The sequence below is a fragment of the Cryptomeria japonica genome, chromosome 3 (assembly GCF_030272615.1).
Source record: "Cryptomeria japonica chromosome 3, Sugi_1.0, whole genome shotgun sequence".
NCBI lineage: Eukaryota > Viridiplantae > Streptophyta > Pinopsida > Cupressales > Cupressaceae > Cryptomeria > Cryptomeria japonica.
In genome coordinates this window covers 258,568,795-258,590,513 of record NC_081407.1, presented here as the reverse complement: position 1 = coordinate 258,590,513, position 21,719 = coordinate 258,568,795, and positions in this window count along the sequence as shown.

Genomic DNA, 21,719 nt, shown 5'->3' with positions numbered 1-21,719 from the left:
TTCAAAATTATTTTTATGTAGTCCATTGTCAATTTTTGAGCTATTGTAACTTCACAAACCTCAAGGTTTGTTATTTCATCAGTCGACAAAAACACTGATAAATTTATCAATTTGATAGGTTCACTAATATGATAGTTCATTGAAATGCTATATTCTCTCCCCAAGGTCTAAATAAAAAAAATGGAGAAGTATGAAGATATTTTGATCTGCCTATCTAATAGAGTGCCCAATTGGGCACTTTCAACTCCAATTTGATAAAATTTGTACAAATTTTATCTAAGCTATAGACAATTGATGCTTTGAGGTGTTCTAAGAACCCTGTCTAACCTCAACTTGGTTCTTGTAATAATTAAAACTGTCGATGATTGATAGCTCTCATTGAATCTTTGACCTTAAGAAGTGAACAAAGTGTTAAGGTAAAGAGCCAAGAAGGTTGTTGGGACTTGTTAATCTATTATTTCTTTTTTGTTGAAAGAAGTGCTCCTAGGTTGTTCATATTGTTTAGGGAGCCTTGAATATCTTAGGAATTTTATAAATAGGTAAAAAATATGCCCACAAGAAAATGTTTGATAATTTTTTAGACCATGATATACGTCTTTTGGTATTGTCAATAACATGAATCATTTTTTTAAATGAGTATTAAGAACCCTGAAAAAAGTTGAAAGGTAAAAGCCTAATTTGTTTGTCCTTGACTATTTTTCATGCCAAGCAAAAGAGAAATAAAGTTTAGGTTTTTTATTTTCTATTCAAAATAATTGTACCCATGTAGCATGGTAAAAAGATATTGTTTTCTATTAAAGGTGGAACTCCTTTCCTAGCACAAGAATAGTAGAGGTTGGTTTCAATCAAACCCATGTTGTTGGTGAATAAATCTCATAGCATATGTCATTAAGAATGGAGAGCTTTGAGGAGCTTAGAATGAGCCATTCCTTGTGCCCAAGTGTCTCTAAATGTAAGCCCTATGTGGTATGTACTTACACCAATAGTCATTTCTTATAAACCATTTGCAAGATTGCTTGCCCTTACCAAAGATGTTTAAGATTAGGTTTTAAACCTTTAATATGTGTATTAATGTGATGTTTGTCATTTGACTTTGTTTCCTTGAGAGTTTAAGGGGTTTTAAGGATAAGTTGAAGTGTATCGATATGGTTATAGGAACCATATAAAATGAAGTCCCGCTATAGAATGTATAGGATAGTTGTCAAATCACATGTGTTGGTATTATGGATGTGTTGCATTGGTTTTTTCATTGATATCAACACTTATCAACACTTATCCTTCTGGAGATCTTTGGTTATGTTCACCGGCAAGTTTAGTGACTTATGTACAGTCACAGGTATATTGTTCACCGGAAGGTTATATTGTTCACCAGCACTGAAGATGACTTGTTATCATCTGGAGATCACTTGGTTATGTTGAAGATATGGTTTGGACAATTGGATTTGTTATTTTGGTTATTGGTCTAATCGGGTTGACATATTTGTTGTTACTGGCAAATTGGTCTAGGTTATGGACCGACATGCATTATCTATTCCAGATCAGCACGACATGTTATGGAGATGATTTAATTAATTGGATATTGTTGTAATTGTATCAAGTCGACATGATGCATCACATCTCAACTTATTTGTAATTAATTTAATTGTAATATTCTTTATTAGCCAACCTACACATTTGGTCTGAGGTTTTGGTATATATGTAAGATCTCATTTGTGAGATGATGAATGTAAGGAAGAAATAGGATAGAGAGATGGCATATGGTTATGGTATTGTAATATGGTATGTGTGAATATTGAAGATCATATGAGTAGACCATAGAGAAGGTTCAAGGAAGGTTTGAAGGAGATAATCAGAGCTTAATTGGTACTGAATCCAGCATTGGAGATGCTACTTTGAGCAGTACATTATCATTGGATTAATCATCCAATTGTAGTCAGCGTGACTCATATTTTGTGATTGAGCAGTGAGCTCTAGGCGGTTGGCCTTTCTGCATGTGCAGACCCCATTTGTATACACATAATATCTGCAGTAGTATCATTTGATTATGGGTAAGGTTTCCCATCGTGGTTTTAACCCTTACAGGTTTTCCAGGTACAAATCTCTGTGTTATGTGTTGTGGATGTTGTTTCTCTTTCTACTATATGCATTGAGTTTCACCGGTATTAATATTAACTGCTAATCTATCTATCGGCATTAAGTTTGGTTTACCAGTAATAAGTATCAAGTTTGATTAAGTTATATTTGGGTTGAAATTAATTGACAACTGATTCACCCCCCCTCTCAGTTGCCTCTAGGTCCTAACAACATGGAGTTGGTTAACATTTAACACTTTGAGACCCATGGAACTATGTTTTCATGTTGGTAGATCATAAAAATATTCTCAAAGGATAGTGTGGTAGGTATAGATACAGATTTCACAGTTGAAAATGACAATTATAGTGAGTGAAGTGATAGTTTAATCAATAACTAATAGTGTAGAGATTATTTGATAGTCATGGTAGTTCACTTTCAAGTTAGAGAAGGTGATTCATTCTTTCCTACATAGGGAAGTCTTATTAAAAACCCCTATCAAAGCCTCCTCGCTAATATTAGAACACTAAGATAAGAATGCTTATATTCCATGAAACCGGAAGCTAAATAAGTATTTAACATTAAAAGCATGTTTAGTGTGAAATTTATTGAGAGTTGAGTAAAGGAAATTAGATGGAAGAGTTAATATTATGACAATCAAATGAAGTATAATCCATCAAAATCTATAATAATTAAAAAAAAAATGATTCCCCATGATGAAAACATTGAAAGGTCTAAATGGAGTAGGAGCATGATGAGTGAGAATAGGAGACCAATCAAGAGAGGGAGAAAGTTTGAATAGGTAGGAAATAGGGAAGAGGATGAAGATTGTAATGTTGATGGATCTTCTTATAGATGCACAAAATGTCCTTTAGGGTGTCTTCGGGCAATTTCTTTCTATAGTATTTTTCTAACTTCATTCTCTACCCCTTGTTTTGGCACAATATTCTGAATTTTGGGGGATGGAGTGGATGCAATAGTGGTTATTCAAACATAGGATAACTTTGTTCATGAGTTTTCCTTTTTGGTTGGCCTTATATTGTTTCTATTGTAGCTAAGGATATGGTACTAGGTTCTATCCTTGTTCCCCATCCATTGTTGGGCTTTCCTTCTAACTATTTTTTATGTTTGATGTGACACCTTAGAGGTTGTTGGAAATAAGGATGAACCTACTATGGAAGTTAGAATTTTTTTATAGGTTGTAGCCTCAGTGTCATGCTTAGTATCCATATCCTTTCTTCCTTACAACCTCTTAATTGGAGGTGGTTAAGGGCCTTTTGTTACTACTTATCAAGTTGCCATTAGTTTTATGTTCAAAGTTATTCTATATACTCTAGTTGGTTATCTCTACCAAAATATTTAGTCGGTATGCATAGTCTAGTCAGTTATAGAAGAAAGTATTCACAAGAGCCTAGTATACACTGAGCTGTCTACCGAGTATCATTCCATGTCTACCGAGTAGCAAAGATGATACACCGAGTTGATATACACTGAGTGAAACGTGTTACTAGATTCATTGAACTTGGGCATACATATGGAAATGTGTTACAAGATCAAGGAACATAGAACCGTTATCACATTGGAAATTACACTTAAAGATTCTGTATGATTTTGAGGTCATCTAATCAATGAAATATTTGGCATGGTTATTCATTTGATAAAACATGTTTGTAAGATCGAAGCAATGAATGAATCACCGACATAAGAGATCTATTTATACAACATGGATTAAGATCATAAATACATGTAGCATGACAGAAAGGAATATAGAAATATATGAAGCAAGACATGTGAAAGCACTAAGTGTTATGACTATTACAGAGACACAGAGGTCACCAAGAAGGATTTCAGAGAACAGTCAAACAACATAGTAAACAAAAGGGTTTACTGAGTTACTATAGGGGTTACCGAGGTATGCTATAAGCAAGGTAATCTTATTTTGAGCACATAGAATCTACTATAACATCCCAGATGTAAAGTTGCAGATAGTTGTAAAGATTTTATTGAAAATTTTGAAGTTGTAAGAGAAACCTTTAACAAGATAAAAGACTCTAATCAAGTCTATAAATTGTAAAGCCTCTAACCAGGTGCAACATTTAGATTAAGTGTTGTAAAATCCTTTAGCAAGGTAGATCTAACAAACCTTGATACTCCTAACAGGGTAAGCTATCAGAAATAGCTAAACATGTAGCTCTAACCGAGCAACCTTTATTATTGTAGTGGTGAAGTTGTGGGTGTCATCCCCACCACAATTTTTCTCTCTAACCAAGAGTTTCTATGTAACCAAAATATATGTGTTATGGAGTGAATAATGTATGATTGTTATTTATTTGTTTTAACTTTATGTTATGTTACAATAGTTTTTGGTTTATGCATAATAGTAAAGATATTGTTAAGAAAAGGATTTGAAGTACTGATTCACCCCTCCCCTCTTAGTACATTAGCTTTCCATATTGGGCCTAACAATTGGTATCAGAGCTTTAATCTTTGAAAAGGGTTTAACTGCCTAAAGAGAAAGATCTTATCAATGGAAGGCTATAAACAATCTCAAAGGATTGTGTATTTGCAAGAAGAGATGGATCATGCTAATCAAGTGATTGCAGACATGCAAAGGCAAATGCAAAAATCTCTAAAAGTGAGAAGAAGATTACCTGATGATTTGCAGGACTCTCAAGAGTTAGTGGAACAAATTGAGACATCATCTGAGAATAGTATATTTGAAGAGACTGAAGAAATGATTGGAGTATTGAAAGAAAAGAACAAAGCACTGGCTGATCAAGTAAAAGCAATGAAAAGAGAACATGAACATTTCAGCACACATGACTGAAAATCTTGATGCATTGAGGATAGCCGAGGATAAAGTAAGAGATCTAGAAAGAGAGAAACAACAACTTGAAGCCTTAGTATTTCCGATAAGAATGATGAAATCACAAGGTTGACTGGAATTCAACAAAACCTATCAGATTAACTAGGTTATGCACATCATGAAGCAAATTTGAAAGATGATGAGAATCAAGCATTGAAACTTGAAGTATCAAGGTTGACCAATGAACTTGAAATAGAGAAGAAATCCAAAGAAACACTGAAGAAGAGTTATGAAGCATCAAAGATGTTGGATGAGCAACTGAATACAAGACAACCCAACAAAGATGCAGGACTCAGTTACAAAGGAAAAGACTCTACTGAGAAGGGAATCCATACTACCGAGAGAGGAGAATCATCAAAGAAAGAAGCCTATTTGCAACTACTATGGAAATCAAGGTCATATTGCCAACATGTGCCAAATCAGAAAAGGTAAGCAACCGAATGTCACTAAGTCCAATGGTTATTGTTACAATTGCAATAAATATGGTCACACATCTAATCAATGTAAGACAAAGTCTGTTAACAATTATCAGAAGGCAAAATTCAAAGGGTTTTGTAAAAACTGCAATAGATATGGATATAGTACCGAGAAGTGTTGGTATAAGCAAAAGAACTACATGTGGTATGCACACTGAGCAAATACTGGAAGCTACCAAACCCACAGAGATCTTAACCGACAATATGTTGTAGTACCATGGGATTACAATACAAAGATATGGTGTGAATTTTGTGGAAGATATGGACATATAAGTGCCAACTGCTTTATAAGGTTTGGGATGAACAACTAAAGATCATGGAGAAATCTTGGTATGGCATGTTTTCATTGTCACAAAGTGGGACACTTGGCTGGAGATTGCAGAGATCAACCTATAAAAGACATTGAGGAAATAAAAGAAAAATTAAAGATGGTTTGGAAAAAGAAGGAAATTGTGTCAAATGAAGAAAGCACCTTACCTACCGAGTTAGGTGCTCCTATTCCAAATTAATCAGTAAAGGTATGAAGGGACTACATTCTCTCAAGGTTAAATCTTAACAGTTCCTACTTTATTATGTACTTAATTCAAAATCTACATAGTTAAGATGTATTAGTAAGTTTGAAATTCTATCAAAGTCTTTTGGAGCACTATATAGGAAACCTGTCAAGTCAGTGAATATAGGAAGCTTCTCAAGTCGGTAAATGAAGGAAGTTTGGTTACTCGGTTAAAGTGCAAAAAAAAGGAAAGAAAGTTTAGGGGAACCGAGTGCATTTAATGTTTTTGACCAAACCTGCATGAAGCCTAATAAGGTATATTGTGTACCTAAAGCATTTATGCGGTCATTTTTCACTTACCAAGTTTTTGAGAGAACAGAACAAAGCGAATCAAAGGTGATCAAACCTCCTACAAAGTAAAATTCAAGGTATTTACATTAATCTCAATGCATTGTTAAGCTAGTTTACTGATCTTATCAAGTTATTATTATCTGCTAAGTGTGAAGCGTCTGTCGTTTGAAAATCCTCAAACCCTAAGGATCTTTTGTTAGTTTTTATCTGAAATCTGCAAATGGCACCTAAGATCCAAGATCCCATTGTTGTTAAGAATATTGAAAAGCCCTCACTAAAATACTCTTTAACTCCCAAAGTTGCATCTGAACCGGATGACAAAACAGCATTTTCACTCATCCCAGATAGAGTGTTATTAGTCAAGGATGTGAGATTCTTCACCAAATGTCGTGTTGAAGAACTTAGTCACGTTGAAATCAAAGACACATATGATGAATGGTGCACCGATGGTAAAATGGATAGCAAGTATGAGCACATTAAGATCAAGGGATTAATTGAAGCCCTAACCTATCCTCACGTGTTCAAACCCCAATGGGTCAAGTTTGTTCTGAGCAGAGTTCATGATGATTTCATGTGGTTAAAGGAGAAACCATTCAAAATCACCAAGGAAATCATTCATTTGATTACCGGCTACCCTATTTATGATCATGTTCGAGCTCAAAATATGATATCACAGAAGGAATTGATCAATTTAATCGAAGTAGAATCAGATTGCAGAGGACTGAAACTGAACAATGTCACTGATGTAGAACTAAAATTTGCCATTAGAGTAATTGGTTATTGTTTCTTCCAATCGGCAAGGGAAAACAGTGTACCCTATGCAGCAGTAGACTTAGCATATAAAATTGTGAAGAAAGGCATGAAAATTGATCTACGTGAGGTGTTGCTGAAAAACCTATTTGAGAATTTGAACACCATCAAGAAGCCGAAGAAGAAGAACTCGGCTAATACACTAAAGTTTGGATCACTACTTGTATGCATGTTTTTCTATTTTGAAAAATTCTTTCCATCAGTCGGTAAAGTTGTTTGGGAACTACATCAACCAATCACTCATCAGATCAATGACTTCATCAAGAAGCTAGGTGATAATTTTAATGATATTATGGATGATTACTTTAGTAAGTTTCAAGAGAAAATGCATAACAGGTACTGGATTCCACCCAAGCTAGTGGAGAAACAGAAAGATGACATATGTTTTGAAGTAGACACTGATTACTGTTATGTGAATGTTGTTGAACCAAGAACTTAATCTTTGCCACCTATGTGTTACGAGATTGATTTTGACATCACACAATAGCAAATTGATGCATTTCTCACATTACCAAGGCATGCTACCGATCTGAGGTATGGAACCTATGAACAAGTGAAAGAAAAAGTAAAAATGAGCATTGTAGTACCTAAAGCTACAAGAAAGGCAACAAAGATGATAAAGGCATTATCAGAGAAATTCAGAGAAGATTCTTCCTCCACACTCATCAAAGGCACTATAGCCATTATCAAAGAGGAATCTGAAGCCCAAGAGGCAACTATAACACTGAGCACCGAATTGCCTAAGGGAAAAGTGTTGAAAAGAAAGAAACAGGATACATCAAAGGCCTCACCGACTCCTCCAACAAAGTGACCTCACACAAGAGCATCTGCAGCTTCACCGAGCAAGAAAACAAAGAGTGTTACTATTCCCAAGGTAACAAAAACTTACAAGAAATCTACTTGGAGACTCATTTTGGCAAAAGAGTCTAGTGACACTGAATCTGAGGATGCAAGCAAATTTCAGATTGTCAAGATCAAGAAGGTAAATGTACATAGTGCTGAAAATTTTTGTACTAATCTGAAGGAATATGGTGGATTTGGAGGATTCAGCTATGTTAAGTATGAATCCAGAAATGATGATGAGAAGAGACAAATAGAAGAAGCTATCATCTACACACTTTTGAAATTCTAATTGGTCCCATTAGAAGTCTCTAATTCTCTTCCAAAAGAATTATATGCACATATTGATAATAGGTGGCAATATGCCCTGGAATCGGAGAAACAGATCAGAGAAAGAAGTCTGGTACATCTCTTTTGTGACATGTCAGTAGTTGAAATAAAAGAACATCTGACAAACTACCACATAAAGTTCCTTGTTAAACAAAAAGCCTTGAAACTGATGAATGGTCTATATAATTAAGTGGAAAATGAGACAAAAGAAAAGTGGTAGGAAATATTTAGAAACAAGGATGCCAGTGAGCAAGCTGAAGTTGAAATAGTTGATGTCACTGAGCAAGATCCTGATGTTACCGAGCAAGACCCTACTAACACCATTCAAATAGATGAAGATATCATGGATACAGAGGCACTGAAACAGGAAATGATAGAAGGCAATGCATATGCAAAACTTGTATCCAATGAATCAGTCTTGGAACAAGTTCAACCTTATCCATCAGTCAATCAACTTGTCTCAACCGAAGCCCCTCAGGATATGGATCAAGGCACCGGAGGTCACAAGTCTATAGTAGGAGAAGGTACTACTCAAGAACATGCCTCTCAAGCACCTTCTAGCACTGAAAATGTTGCAACTGAGACACCAAGTACCGAGACACCAAAGGACACTACAGAGGCTAAAGAAACCGACCAAAGTGTTGCCTCTACCGAGCAACCTATCGAGGGTGATCAAGCCTCACAAGCCATTGCCTTAGTTCAATCGGTGAAAGGAAAAGAAAAGAAGATGAAAAAGCATAGTTTCAAAGTAGATTTGTCAAATCCAATAGTGTTGCCCAATGTATACATATCAAAATTAAAAGGGCAAGCACTCATTGATTTCGGTGAACTATGCAAAACAAAGGCCGAACAGGAAAAACAAATGGCCATACAAAAGAAAAATAAAGTACTTCAGAAGGTGAAAGCAATCTTAACAGATATGCTACCTGAAGCTACAATAACCAAAGATGCAGCCATCCACATTCAACTGGATGAACTCCTAACCAAGATAGAGACATCTGGAGTAGATGCATCTGAATATTTGAGCAAGCTAAAAGACAAAGAGCTCACTGCAAAAATGATAGAAGAGGTATAGAAAGCTATAGCTATTGGCAAAGTTAAACTTGTCAAATTTATTGCTGAGTTGTCCCCTCAACTCAAGCACATTCTTTATTTATTTCAGAAACTCTGTACATTCTCTTTATTCATTAAAGACATCCAAAATAAAATAGAAGCAATTGAGAAAGAGATCACTGATCTCTCAAATAAGTTGACCATAGAGCCCAATTCAGTTTAGAATTTCTATACAAAGTTACAGCAGCTCATGGCTCAATAATTGGACCTAAGAAATGAAGAACACAAGATCAAGATGGACATAATGACACTTTAGACATTATTCCTTCCTCATCTTTCATCCATCCAAGAATAGATCAACTGAGCCACATACTTATCTATTACACAAGAGGGAAGCACTTTAGATGGCTTAATATCATTATTGGTTGATATTCAAGCACAAAATTCTTTAATGGACAGTGTAAAGGATGCCCTCTCTGTCGCTCTCATTGAAGCACAGACAAAGTACAAATCCATTTTTGACCAGTTGCCACCACCGAATTGTAACTAAATTTTGATGTTTGTCAAAAAGGGGGAGTGATATAGTATTCAAAGCATCAAAGTATAGTATCAAACAAAAGGATTGTAGTATACAGGGGGAGTATACCAAGCAAAGTGAGTAGTGAACCGAGCAGTGAATAGAACAGTAAGCAAAGAACAAGAGCAACACATTGATCATTGATCACCGAGCATACAAAATCAGAGTTTTGTACAGTATGTTGATAAGGGGAGTATATCTGGATATACTATTTCATTGACTAATGTATATACTGTCAGTTTAGTCAAATTTTGCAAGTATATAGATTTTTGAGTTATAACTTTGAAAGTAGTTTTGTCAAACATCTCAACTAATGTCAAAAGGGGAGATTGTTACTACTTATCAAGTTGCCATTAGTTTTATGTTAAAAGTTATTCTATATACTCTAGTTGGTTATCTCTACCAAAATATTCAGTCAGTATGCACAGTCCAGTCGGTTATAGAAGAAAGTATTCACAAGAGCCCAGTATACACCAAGTTGTCTACCAAGTATCATTCCATGTCTACCGAGCAGCAAAGATGATACATCGAGTTGATATACATCGAATGAAATGTGTTACCAGATTCATTGAACCTAGACATACATATGGAAACATGTTACAAGATCAAGGAACATAGAACCGTTATCACATTGGAAATTACACTTAAAGATTGTGTATGATTTTGAGGTCATCTAACCAATGAAATATTCTGCATGGTTATTCATTTGATAAAACATGTTTGTAAGATCGAAGCAATGAATGGATCAACGACATAAGAGATCTATTTATACAACATGGATTAAGATCAAAAATATATGTAGCATGACAGAAAGGAAGATATAGAAATATATGAAGCAAGACATGTGAAAGCACTAAGTGTTATGACTATTATAGAGACACAGAGGTCACCGAGAAGGATTTCAGAGAACAGTCAAATAACAAAGTAACTATAAGGGTTTACCGAGTTACTATATGGGTTACTGAGGTATGCTATAAGCAAGGTAATCTTATTTTGAGCACATAGAATCTGCTATAACATTCCAGATGTAAAGTTGCAGATAGGTGTAAAGATTTTATTGAAAATTTTGAAGTTGTAAGAGAAACCTTTAATAGGGTAAAAGACTCTAATCAAGTCTATAAATTGTAAAGCCTCTAACCAGGTGCAACATTTAGATTAAGTGTTGTAAAATCCTTTAGCAAGGTAGATCTAACAAATCTTGATACTCCTAACAGGGTAAGCAATCAGAAATAGCTAAACATGTAGCTCTAACTGAGCAACCTTTATTATTGCAATAGTGAAGTTGTGGGTGCCATCCCCATCGCAGTTTTTCTCTCTAACCAAGAGTTTCTGCGTAACCAAAATATATGTGTTATGGAGTGAATCATGTATGATTGTTATTTATTTGTTTTAACTTTATGTTATGTTACAATAGTTTTTGGTTTATGCATAATAGTAAAGATATTGTTAAGAAAAGGATTTGAAGTACTAATTCACCCCTCCCCTCTCAGTACATTAGCTTTCCATAGTGGGCCTAACACCTTTTAGTACACTATTTGTGATTGTCTATCAAGTTGTGAATTGAGTATTCTTTTACCTCACTTTGGATTTCAGATATATGACTAGATATGGGTTTTCATTACTATTTTTCTACTCATAAGGACTAGTGAATTTTCTTATGGGTTTCTCTTTTTTTTTTTTGCGCCAGAGGTATCCCTGCGACCCAGCCCAACACTCAACCCGCCATACCTGGGCTTACTAATTTCCAAGTTGGGGTCTAGAAGGGGTGAGATGAGGCGATACTAATCCTCTAGGGATGCAAAAAATCACCAACAAACAACGTGCATTAGGTAAGCCCAGGCCTTAGAATCAAACCCATAACCAATGGGGAGCAAACCCATGGCCCAAGCCAACTCCTCTACCCATGTAGGTTCTTATGGGTTTATCTCTATTACCCTAGAGGATATTTATCTTGAGGTTCTATTCGCTAACCACTCCATAGAAGCCTTTATTTCCTGTGTGGAGTGGTTTTGTGTGTTCATTGTTGTCAGTGATATCGATTATAAAAGTGAGGATATTGTTTTATCTACCTTGGGAGTTTGAAGGGAGTTGTTTCCCTAATAAAGGGTCTTCTTCCTCTAGGTGTCCTTTAGAATTTACTTTCCATGGAGTGAGGTTCTATATTTGTTACTAGATATGATGGCCTAATAGGTGTTTCCTATGTGGGGATGTTGGACCATGTAATTATGTATGATGTCTCAAATGTTTATGGGGTAGGTGTTGTCTTATTGATGGGTTATATAGAGGGGGATTCTACTATTTGTTCTATTGCTTGTTCTACTACAAGTCCTACTTAAGTGGAATCTATTGAAGGCATTTCTCTTACTTGTCCTATTGAGGTACACATTTTAGTGGGTTTTGTTGTTGTTGATCCTATAGAGGTGGTTTCAAAAGAAAAGTTTGTAGGGAACTCAACTTTGTGTTAGTTTTTTTTGGCTAAACGATTTATTTTAGTCATAAGACAGTGTGTGAGGATTTCTTAGTGTAGGTTTTTGACTATTCTCCTCTTCTTAGTTTAGTCGAATACCTTCTCATTCTATTGTTTAAGCTAGTTTTTCTATGTCTCTCTCTTTAAGAGACTAGAATCTAGTATGGATATCCTTTCTCTTCTCTCTAGTTTAGCTTCAACTACATGCTAAATAAATTATCCATTATTTTTGGGCTCTTTGTTGACCAATTCCTTGGTTGAACTCATCTCAGTTCAAAGTTTTCTCATGGTTTAAGATTTCAGGGTGCCTTTCAAAACTCATCGAACTTGAAAGTCAATAGGGGTCATTTTTTTGGCCCATTATTTGGATTTTTTCTTCACATTCCAAGAAGTTCTCTTTAGTATTTAAGGTTATGGAATCCTTTCAAAACCCACTGGTTCCTAAAAGAGGAAACTCAGTTTAGGTTCAAGAGCCTTATTTCTTGTTGGTTTATTTCTCTAGCTAAAAGCTTCTTGTTAGCCTCCCTCCTTGTGAGACTTATTATCCTTTCCCTCAAATAGCCTAGCTTCTAGTATTTTTGTTGCCTTAATGGTTATTATATATGAGGCTTCAACCCTCTCCCACTTTACCTAATAAAATCATTTAAGTAAATGTGTAGTCATATGTTTCTTACAAATCTTGTTGAAGACATAAAAACCAAGGTTACTTTTGAGTATATGATTAGGGGTTTCACTTCACTAGTTTCTTTTTTTTATAAATGGTACTTGGGAACCCTACACATGAGTCTTTATCAAGGATGAAAATGTTATGAACATTTGTCACTATTTTTCTAATGAACTTTGATTTATTTTTGTTGAAAGGAATCTATATAGGGCTGATGAGTATGAGATATAAACCCTACTAGCTTATCTATGTATGATGAGAGATTATAGTCACAAGGACAAGAAACACAAGGCAAATATAGTTCATGTATCATTTAATAAAAGTGCATGGCTATGATTATAGAAGGGGACAACATGAATATGAAAATTATATATGAAAAAAGATAAGTATATTCATGATAGTGATTGCATGTGGGTGAAAGATTGTTAAAAGATCTATTTTGTTACCATTAAGGTTTTTATGTAACAAGTCAAGTTTTTAAATTGTCCCTTTTAAAGAACAAAGATATGCGTGTAGGTCTCCAAGATTTTTTTTGTAAATGTAGAGGATTTTGGTGGTAGTGATTAAAGAAATAATAGTGTAGAATAAAATGTTAAACTTCTATATATAACACCTTGCAATTTTAAAGGCCATGGAAAATGGAAGGAAAAATTAGTCCACACAACCATGGTGATATACAAAAGATGGTGATAATCAACATATCCATGTGTAGTCATCAATAAAATTTAATGTTTTAGGACTTCTTCAAAGGAGTACTAATAATATACCACCAAAATATAGTAAAGTTTGGATTGAAAAAATATAGAGACTATGCAATAAAGGAGATAAAAAGAAAATATGATAGACCATGGAAAATATACATGAACAATGAGACAAAAAGAGGTTTAACAAGAATCTGAAGCTAACATAATGTCAAGGCCATAAAACAAAATATTAGTCATAAAAATCAATACCAAATTGACTATAGGGATGTAGTTGGGGTTGTAAATCTATGGTGACTTGTGGATACAAAAAACGGGTTTTGAAGATGACAATAATAAGGAAAAATATGAATGATAATGTTATGACCTATGGATGATGATGTGAATTTTTTATAAGGTGGTATACTATAAAATTATAGTGACATCATCATAATGTTCTAAATCTAGAGGAAAATTTGCTCTGATAATATACATTAAGAAAGGTAAAGAATATAAAGAAGTTCAATAGAAAGTATAATAATAGAAGAATGTAAAAATCCATCATGAGGCCTATCATAAGGATAAAGTTTTAAGATCTTAGTGAAAAAATGAAGGATTCATTAGGAATGACTTGATAGATCAAGGTTGTATGATATTAATTATGAAGAACAATAAAAAAAGAATACAACATTATGTCAATCATGCCAAGGTTGTCAATGATGGATGAAATAAGTATGAAACCAAATATGATGAGGGTAAGAATATATGTAGTCATGCAAAACACCCAAAGTCATGATAGTTGAAGGATAATGATATTTTTTCATGACAATTTAAGGGTTATGATGGTAGTAGAATCTTACAAAAGGACAATCATTGTATGCTTGAGAAGAGGTTCATGAAAAATAACTACAATATAAAATAAGTTAAGAATAAAAATACTAGTCAACTAATAGTTGAATGATGTCTTTGATTAACAATTAAAAATATTAAGGCAGAGGTTTGTGGTGAAGAATGTAGGTAAGATTTGAATATAGAATATGCATGATAATGTGATATTTTGTGGTATTCTTAGGACACTACACAAGGTAAACCATAGTCAAGGTGATAGTATCATAAATAAATGTTCCAAAGTCAAGAAACAAAAGTTAGTCAAAAGGACAACATGAATATAAGAGATAGGAAGCCACAATTATAAACCCAGAAGTCAACAAGATGATGAATAATAAGATGTATACATAGAAATTAGTACTAAAGTATTAAATTCCCATCAACAAATTTCTAAATTACTACCAAGGAGGATAGTCTCATATATAGGTGCTAGGACAGTGAAAACATTAATGTCTTAAGGAAAAAGTTTCATTAAATGTTAGCATAGTTTTGTGAACAGTGTGCATGTATATCCCATAAAGGATAATCTTGTGAATGGTAGAAAAAAACATAAGTAATACCATAAATATAACAAACACAATCAATAGAGTGTTTCATGAAAAGCTCCGATCCACAAGAAGAGGATTAGAAGAATGGAAATATAATGAATGTATTTATGTTGATATTTTGCATGCTACAAGATGGTGGTCATATCTTTGGTAAGAAAATGTTGTTTTTGGGACATTCTGGTCCTTGGAATTTTATTGGAGTAAGTTATTGCAAGAATGTATTTTGAAGATAGTTTGGAAGAATTCCCCACATTCCTTTCTGTATGATGATATGGTCTTGAAGATTTGGACATAATATGTATGCTCTGTAGAAATTACACTCCTATATCTTCAAGTCTTTGGTGTTGTAGGTGATGTAGTTGGTAAGTATATTTTGTTGGTAATCTAACTCTAGATGTGAAGGTTAGTTTGGAAAATAGTTTGTATTTATTCACATTGATGTTTTGGGTGTTTTGTATTGGACAACATGTTTAAAAATGTTTGTTATGTGTCATAGTTGAATTTTTAGCTATCGATGTTGTCTGCAAGAGTTGATAATAATGATCTATTCATGGTTGAGTATTCTAGCCCTCTAAAATTAAGTGTTTTGTATCATTTGTGTTATTCCAACATGTTTTTGATGTGATAATAGGAAAGAAGTATTTGGGATTTTATTTTTATGTTTAAGTAACATCCTTCCATGCTCTACATAATGCTAGCTGACCTATTTGGTGCTGCATTGTGGCCAGTATTTGTGTTTCAAGGTAATTGGTGTGGTTTGGCTAACAAAATTTATTTTCCTACTTGTGGTCTATCCTTGTTTGTCTCATCTTGCATTGGAGGTTGTGATATGTTGTATTCAAGGTCCCTAATTTGGTGTGTGGAGATCCATATTGGATTTATTCATCTACAAGATATGTTTATGGGCCAACTCATTATGTGGTATATGGTTTATCTACATGTTACCTTGTTGTTGACATTATATGATTTGTACTAACATGTGAGATATTTGGGGAAGCTTACAAAAATGTGATATGATATTTTTAGGTCCTCTTTATCTCTTAAATTGGACCACTTTCACCACAATTACTTTTGGTGACCGACTTTATAGGACTTATACTTGTATGTTGTTTAGAGCGACCTAATTGATGGTTTTTTCTATAAAGAGGATGGTGTATATAGAAGACCAAGTTAGTATGGATTGGGATACATGTTGTGTGGATTAGTGTGGCATGAGTGTGTGAGGCCCCACCTCAACTCAGTCTGACATTTCAGTGGTTTTTATATTGAGACTATTACGGATACTTTATTTTTATGCATTTTGGATTTAGAACTTATATGATTTCATGATTTGGATAACATTACTATATATTGATGATTTATTTATATGCTTTATAATATAGAACACTACATGATTTTTGAATAAGATGAAATTTCGGTGATAAATGTCATTATGGAATTTGCAGGACTTACTATGATAATAGAATTAAGATGTATGTTTAGGTATGGATCAACATTATGAGAATTAGGATGAATTGCTTATGTGAAATTGCTTGGATAAAAGATGTATTAAATTGTTCAGATGTAAATTGTATGCAAGTGATGATGTGTATTATTATTCCTGTGATTTATATTATATGTGGTTATTTGAAAGTTACTAATGTGTAAATTGAGATGTGCAGGAAGTTATCCATGTGACCATGGAAATATTATGGAGAACCAAACCTAGACCTATGTATGTTCGTAAGCCAGGGTTTGTCTATTTGGAGAGACAACACCCAATTTGTGTTGTATTTTATTCATAATAGTAAATGATGCATGTGTGTTAAGTGCTATTCAATTGATTTATGTAAAATCCACAAGAGACGATTTCATGTATTAATTTGTAAAAGTGTTTTCTTGTGTCACTTGACACATGTGTGGATTTAAGTTTGAATTTTTATTTTTGTCTCTTGGTGGAAAGTGTTTAACTATAGCTTTTTCAATTAATGTAACGTGATGTCATAAATGCCTTGGGTAAAGAATATTTGGGATGGTCAACATAGGTTTGACCCGAAAATAAACTTCAGAGGGGTTTAAAAAGGGTTAAATGGACACCTAGGGGTAGTTTAATAGGGTTTCCTAAAGCCCATAAGGTATACCTAAGGGTTAGGGGTAATTTAAGGCAAGTTTCTACTCCCATGTGACCTTTTAGACACCCTAAAAATTGACTTTTCTAAGTTGTGCGAAAATTGAAATTAGAAGATTTGAACCTAGTTGTAAACCTTCCTTTTCGAATGAGAGTTCCCTTTCCCATTCTATCTTACCTTCCTCTTTAGTTTTTAGAAACTTGTGAGAACTCTCACAATGGGCTTCTTAAGCAAGAATTAGAAAATTTGCGGGGAATCACCCACTCTCCATTTTTGGAGACGAGAAATTTTGAAAAGAATAGACTAGATTTTGAATAGAGAATTTTGGCTAAGGGTAGAAGGAGAAGAACCATGGAATTGGGCTGCTCATCCTCAACAAAACTAACCTACCTTTGGGAAAATTAAGGTTGGTTGCATTCTTCTTAAAATGGCTTTCTTATTGCATGTGTTTGAAAGTAATGTTGGTGTAAAAGATTTGCTTCCTTGCATGTTCTCTTGGAAATTTCATTTGGTATTTTGTGTTATGTATTGTATGTGTTTTTGGGAGTCATCAAGACCTCTTACTCTTGGGAGAGAGGAGGATCTTGTGGGTGATAGAAGGGACAATCCTCGACTGAGAGACTCTCATTATGAGAGCGATCACAAGGGATTTTGCGTGACCCTTGCTGCATGGCTTGTTTGTGCAATGGGGGTCATAAGGAGGGAAATAAAGGCATGAATGCCTTGGGGGGCATAAGGATTTAAGGGGTTGCTATACTTGATGTATTTGGTTTGCCATGAGGTGGCTACATGTTCTTTTTCATACTTGCAATTCTCCTCAGGGTAATTGGTCCACTACCACCCTTAAAAAGGTCATCACCAAGGTGTGGTGCAGTGTAGCCGGGATGGGAGTGTGTTTGTATTTGTGTGCATTCTGTCCTTGGTGTTTGCATGTTTGTTTCCCATCTAGGGCTTGGTTCTCCAAGCTCGGGGGTGGCTACCAGTTAGCCTAGGCTGGGAGGTGAGCACTCCATGGTCATAGTTTTGATTTAAAATGCAGGACTGTCGGAAGAAAAGAGTAGGACAAGTGGAAGGTTGCAGGAGTTATTTGTTGCAGGAAATTAAATGTAAATGTAATTATTATTTGAAAAAAAAAAAAGTCCTCATTTGTTGGAAATGAGAGACCCATTGTATAGTGACAAGATTGTTTTTGAAATACGATTCTTTTAAAAGTTGTATTTTTTTTTTAGTATGCTATTCATTGCAGAAAAGAAATGAGTATTCCTAAAGTTAGAATTTTCCCAAAGTTCAAAATATTATATCTGATGTGTTTATAACAAATTGCAAAGCAAGAAAGTTATTTAATTCTTATGCATTCTGAATAAAATAAAAAAAGGAAATAAATAGATTAGAGTTGCATTCATGTTATAGTCTGCATAAAAATCATTTAAATTCTATTTTCTATAAATGCATTTTAGTACATTATAGTTTTGGAAATGCTCTTTTCGTTTATTTCAAAAATTAGTAACTAAAATAGATAGTTTACCTAGTCAATGTAAATTTAACTTGTTACAATTGCTGTGTGAAAATTAACTAAAATCAGTCAGTTACTTTAAGCATACAATAATCCAAATCTTTCTTTTTATTAGTTGCTGTAGATTTTTGCAAAGTCTATAAATTTATTTATTACAAAAATGATAATCGCAATTCTAATATAGTCGCTATTAAATAAAATCTAGATTATTTAGTTGCTGGTAAAACTATTAAATCTAGTCATGTATATAGCTGAAGGTAGAAATAAAACACCTATATAATTATTGCTTAGAAAAGTATACCCTTGCTGTAAATGAATTAGGAAATTATTAATCCATTTATTTTTTTTAATATCTAAAATCAAAATACTAGGACCTATTTATTTTAAAATTGCTGTCATATAAAATATATATATTTATATAAATATATAATTTTATTGACATGCAGATTACATGTATATCATTTTATATATATTTATATAAAATGCACTATTATAAATGATCACAAAAAATAAATGTATTTATGCCTGCATATATATATATAATTATATTTAAAAATAAAAAATAAATTAAAAGAAAAAGAAAAAAAAAAAGCAAATTAAATTTTATTTTAAATAAAAAAAAATAATAATTTATAATTTTTGTTGGGGCTCGGCCTCTACGGTTTACCCCGCAGGGCAGCCCCTCCGTTCTGTGGGCGCGAGCTCCCCAATGGCGGCCGTAGCCGCCACTGTGGGCCACAACCCACAGTGGAAGGCCTCGGCCTCCACTATGAGTGGCGACCCACAGTGACGGCACCGTCGTCCCTGTGGGGAGCAAGCCCTTCTTCGCCGCCCTCTACTATTTTTGCCCCCTCTCTCTTCCCCCTTCGCCATGGCTGCCGCTCGATGGACTTTGGCCCTGCATAGTCCAAGCCAAAATTAAAAAAAGAACAAAAAAATATAATAGGAAGCCCTAACCCAAAACTTGGGGTTAGGGCAAGCAAAATATGATAAGGGTAAATAATAAAATATCATAAGGGAAGCCTTATTTTATATTTTAAAAAAGGGGTTTTATGAAATGGGTATATTATTAGATAGGGTTTGCATGGGTAAAACCCTAGGAAGTTTTATATAAATTATATATATATATAAGGTTGTATTTATGTAATTATGCTTTATATAAATATAAATAGGTAGAAATGGTTTAAGTTAAACTGTTATGAAATTAATATTTGATTTCAAATAGGTTGAAATGATTTAAATTAAATATTTACGAAGTTAATATTTATTTTAATTTTAATAGCTTGAGAAGTTTTAAATTAAATTAAATATTTCTAGATTAACTATTTATGAGGACTTGAATTTAAAAGTTAGGAAATTTAACTCGGTTGTAACTTAGGTTGTCTATGGGGACATATTTAATCTTATTTAATTTCCAAATCTTTGAGCTAGTAGATAAAGCTAATCCAAACATAGTTAAGACAAAACTTGTTGTAGCATTTTATATTTGACGATTTAATGCTCTTAATAGTTATGGTTTTTTAAAAAAAAATTATCTCGTTCTTGCCCTAATTTTTGGGCATGACAAAGTGCATGGATAAAAGTATGTATGTAATTACATGATCATATCAATTACAATTTATTTGATGTGAATTTGAGGTAGTGTGTGGTGACTAGACAAAGGTTCAAGCGAAGCTTCATACTTGGAGATTGCTAGAGATAGTGTTGCTAAAGGATTATTCATCTTGATTGATATTTTCATGTACCTTGCTCGGAGGTAGTCACTCTCCCTAACAAGAACATTGTATCTTACCCCAAGGCAATGAGTCTTAGCTTGCAAGTCCCTTTTTCTTGCCTTGGGGTAGTGCACCTCAACTTGTAACTCCCTCTGGAAGTAGTGAGCCTAAAATAATATTGTACTATTTTTCATATATTGTGAGTTGACTCTCACCATGGTTTTTCCTTATTTGATTTTTCCTCGTAAATTTGTTGTTCTCTTTTGCATGGTATTCATTTTTTTATCTTTCATTACTTCTAATAAAGTTAAGATTAAGTTGACATTGACTAATAAATATGTTGGGAAGTTAGTTACTTTTGTTGGATATTGTTGAGAAGTTTGATAGAATGATGTTTTTTCATTGATGTCAACATATTCTAGTGTTGGAGTTAGATTAAATGAGTTGGTTTTGTCAATTTATTGTAGATGAGTTGATGTGGTTTAATGGGTTTAGAGATACTTATCTCTAGTTGATTTAGTAGAAGTTTCAATGGTCTACATGATATTTTGATCAAGTTGTGTGATATAGTATCATGGTTGTTATTCAATTGTTTGTGTTATTCGGTATTCTACTTTGTTCTCTGCATCGCTCTGGAATTTCTATATTCTACTTTGTGAATTTGGCTGAGTGTTTGGGACATTCAAGTGTATCCTCAATTCAGATGGTTAGTGATTTGGAAGTCCACAACTGAATCTTTCAGTTTGACAATTAGTTGAGTTGATGTTCTTAAGGTTCAGTATAATGATGATAAAGATTCTAATAAGTTGTATTTTTGCGGTTGTTTCTATAGCAATTCACATTACTTGTGGAAGTTTATAGATCATGTTTTATCTGTGTTATTGGTCTGCATTGATCATTATGTGCAGTATTGATCATTTTCTTGATTTGGTGGTGTTCTTCATGTTATGTGACATTTGTGGTGATTATAGCATGTTGCAAATGATCAAGGCATAATTCTTGGAGGTGTTTCATGTTTGCAGTGGTGATTTGGGTCCAAACTATGTCTTAGTCGATATTGTTTTGCTCTGCATGTGTTGTTGTAGCATGTGAGGTTATTACTATAATTTGTGTTGAGGGTTTAGTTGACCTTGAAATATAGGTTGATGAATTGTATAAATGTATATAATATTCATTTGACATATGTGTCCATGTATGTGAATATTATTTTGATATTTCAGTGGCAGAGGAGAAAAGTGAAGAAGTGTAAAAGAGTGTTCAAAAGTGTGAA